The sequence below is a fragment of the Perissodus microlepis genome, chromosome 17, assembly GCF_051167445.1.
Source record: "Perissodus microlepis isolate ML-2025 ecotype Zambia chromosome 17, ASM5116744v1, whole genome shotgun sequence".
In the NCBI taxonomy this organism is placed as follows: Eukaryota; Metazoa; Chordata; class Actinopteri; order Cichliformes; family Cichlidae; genus Perissodus; species Perissodus microlepis.
In genome coordinates, this window is record NC_140477.1 from 18,926,961 (window position 1) to 18,931,054 (window position 4,094).

Sequence of the window (4,094 nt, forward strand, 5' to 3'; positions counted from 1 at the left end):
TAAGGAGCTGTGGTGGTGCGGTGATCAGATGACAGGCGATGAGGATTCTTCAGCTGGATGTTCTGTAGCAGTCAGGAAACAGGAAGTCTGGGTCCTCAGGGCAGCTTCTCAATGACAATTGTAACTCAATACTTACACTGAGTAACAGAAATGGGTTTGTCCTTAAATAATATTAGTATAAACTTACTGTAGTCAAATGTTATAGTCAATGAAACAGACTTGAAAAATGTATTTGAATCTAATTTAATATTTATGTAAATACAGCAGTCTGAATGTATATATTACAAAATAACCAGATTGTCTTATTACAAATAAACCTTTAAGAGGTGTATATTTTATATAATTTATCAAAGCAATTGCACCTGTAAGCCAAACAGCCAATCAATGTTTATTCCAAAGTGTAATGCAAAATTAAAATGACAAATGTAGGGCTGTGTAAGTAGTTTCTACTGTGAGTTCTACTGTACTGTAATTCTACTACTGTAATTTTAACTTTCTACTTGTGATTTCCAGCAAAATGACTGGATGTGAGAGAGTTTAACGACAGGAAAGCTGGAGCAGTGAGAGCGGAGATCTCTCAGAATTCTGAATACAGATTGACCAAGTTCTGGTAACTTCAATTCCAAAAACTTAGATTCTGGTAAAACTGGATTTCAAGTCACAGGATTGCGTTTCAACTCAGGTTCAAGCTTGTCAAATTAGATAGAGCACATGGCGGAGAATGGATAGAAGATAGAATGGCTTGTCAAAAAAGATGGAGCAGGGAGAGGGAGAGTGATAGGACAGACTGAAATTGCTTGTTAATTGCTTGTTAATGATAGAGGGAGAGGGTTTTCTGCAGCAGGTCACCTGTAAGACAGAAAGAAAGTGGAATTAGACACACTTCCAATAAACCTGCCTTTACCGTATTTTTCAGACTATAAGGCACATTTAAAAGCCTTTAATTTTCTCAAAAATAGACAGTGCACCTTATGTATGGTTGTGCTTACTGATTTCAAACCAATTCTATGTGGTACACGGCACTCTGTCAAATCTGTCAAATGTTTTAGTATGACTTTGGTAAGCTACAAAGCAGCACCACTTGATGTATTGTCGGAGCATGGCTACCATAGTCAGCACCCTCGTAGAGTAATTCGTACTGTGCTTCAACATAATATGGTGTGTGTGTATAAGGGCCTGGCACCTGTTGAGAGCCATGCTTATGAAGCAGATTTCAAACTGATCAATCCACATTCATCAATCCACAAATCCTGAAAAGTGAGTGTATTGTTCTGTATTTTATGTCTTACAACTGAACAATTTTGAGAGTTATTGTAAATGAGTTGAATAAAGTTTGACTTATCTGTTTTGTTTGGCTTAATGTGCCTTAGAATTTAGTGCGCCTTACAGTCCGAAAAATACAGAACATATATATCATTACACACATAAGAGTTGTACAGTACATTATTAGATTCAACTGAATGAAAATGTTTATCATATGGTGGTGGAACATTTCTAAGGACATTTTTGCATTCTATTAACACAATAAAAACAAACAGAGTCTGTAAACCAAGATGTGGTGCTACAGTAACTTACTATAAACATTATATGGTCAAGCTAAACCCACACAATGAAGTCAGAGCAGAGAGTTTCAGACCACCTGCTTTAAACACTTCACATGCACTCAACTCACATGATCCTAAATGCCCAAAGGTCTCAAATTCCCGTTTCTGTGTGTACTTACCTGGTACAACAGTATATCATAATGTCTGGGGAGCCGTTAACATAAAAGTAAAAAATAATTTACTCAGTATGACTTTTGGCAAAATGAAAAATTTGGAGACAGATGACTCCTATACAGCAGTTTCTACATTTTTCAGTCAAATTTGGGGCATGTTTAATACACACTCCGCTAAATCTACAATAAACTTAGCATGGCCGATATTAGGGCCTAATTAAAAATGTAGTATGATGAGAGATCTGTAAGTCTGGAAATGTTTACATAGACTTTTCTAGGATCTGATGATTGCCAAGAGCTGTGCTGACTCACTGCACTAAACTGAATCTCCTATAATGAGAAACATTTCCCAGCACTGCACCTCAGACAAACCTTTACTTACCAGACTGAGACGATCAGATCAGCAGTCTAGAGAAAGGAAACAATTCATCAGATCACTGTTTGATGATTCAGACTGTTGAGCCTCTTCACACACAATCCAACTTACTGTGACATAAATTAACTAGTAAAATTCTTAATTTATTTAAGGCTTTATGAGCTTACTGTAGTCTAAAGAGGAGATAAATGAACTGCAGCGTCTCACATGGCTATAGCAAGTGTAATAAAAGCATTCATTACTACAGAAATACAAAGAATAGGCACCAATATTTGTTGGCACAAGTGCAGGATATGCCAAATATTTCCTACACAGAAGCTTTGTGGCTCCAACATTTTCTACAACAGGTCAGTGCTAGTAAAGTGTGAAAACCAAAACTTTTAAAAATGTTAGATACAAAGTAATTATATAAATCAGAAGCAACAGAAAACCTCATCATGTCTGATATGAATATGTAAATCTGAAAATACCTTTAAATATTGACATGTTACAATAGCAGAGGTGCACCATGTTTTGTAATTAAAATTAAATGTCTTAAATTTTTACACTAAAAAGTCCTCTCATTGTACCCGTTGCTAGGAATATTTATGTATTTTGCAGTGTACCTTTTTGGCAACTTTTCTATTTAATTTTAAAACACATTATATTCACCAAATAAGTAATAAACCAATTAGACACACTGGCTGTAATGTACCTAACAATGTCCACTCACACCTCTGGTTCTCTTAGTTTTTCATTATTGCTTAACTGTACAAAATACTTCTACAGTGTTCTGACTTTAATGTAATACATCAGCAGAATTTGAGAGACAATATGAATCAATCACTGTGCAGCTCTTAAGTGTTTGAGCAACCACTTATACTGACTCCCCTAAAACACTTTCATTGTTTTGTCTGCTACTTAAATCCACAAACATAAGGAGAAAATGAACAACTGTCATTTAGCTATGTTTGGATTTGATAAGCCATAAGAAATTTAAATCATACATAAATGGGCTATTAAACTTCAGGGACATTTTCAGGGACAGTCAGAGGTCCTGTGTGGGGGCTTTGCTGCTACACGTAATAAATCCTGACTTTGTGTTTTTGCCCATCAGTAAATGGAAACATATCACAAAAAGTCAAACTACTGTATGTAAGTTGCCAAATGTGCTACGCAATGCCAGGTTCATACTGCTTCAGTTACAATCACTGTTTACTTACCAGCAAAGGCAAAACCAAAGATCTCTTTCACTCTGTGTAACAAAAGACAAAGCACAAAAATACAGAATGAGACAACTCAAATCAGCATCAGAGTCAATACTGCATCACTCTGTGTAGTCCAAAAGATTCAGTACACTTCTTTGTTTACCACAGCTGGAATACAAACAACTCACCTCTTTTTTCTACACCTTATTAAAGATTACTGTCTTCATTAAGGTAATATGTGGTTTCATCCATTTGTAATAAGCCACACACGTCTCTTAGTTATGTGATAGCTCTATTAGTTTGGTGCTATTAGATAACACAGTAGATTTAATAAGCAATGATTTGCTACACCTAGCTCTGCACACTTTATCAAATTCTGACATCACAATTTCAAAGTATGAACAATCATAAATGAAAGCTTGGATGATATATTTGTAGGCTTCAACATTTGAGTTGGTCTGCATTCAAATTCTGCTTCCTAAAAATATTATCACCTGCACACAGTATCATTTAATATGCTGTTGTTTTAAATATCTACATATCATATTTATAATGTTAATGGTGCACTGCTGCATTTTATTTATTTGAAGGTGGACTTTTTTATATTTTGTTAATTTTTCACAAAGTGAGAAGCTAAACAGAGCTGCAGGTGTAGGTTTTATTTAAAAAAAAAACAACCTGCACAAACAAGTGCTTGTTAAACAGTTCTTAAAATTTAACTAAAAAACTAAAATTAACTAATTAAAAAAAACTTCTTGTTAAGAGATGTTATTATTCTTATATTATGTGTTTTATCCTCACTCTCTCTCTGCCT

General features: G+C 34.8%; 1 long non-coding RNA gene across 1 annotated transcript; it reads right to left on the bottom strand.

The window, feature by feature from the left end:
* Nucleotides 1-263: 263 nt before the first annotated feature.
* Nucleotides 264-3,328, bottom strand: LOC146369479 (uncharacterized). The gene is made up of 3 exons (XR_014797371.1): nt 3,296-3,328; nt 2,100-2,125; nt 264-849 (listed from the first exon to the last, which is right to left on the bottom strand). It is a non-coding gene; the product is annotated as an uncharacterized LOC146369479 (long non-coding RNA).
* Nucleotides 3,329-4,094: the final 766 nt, after the last annotated feature.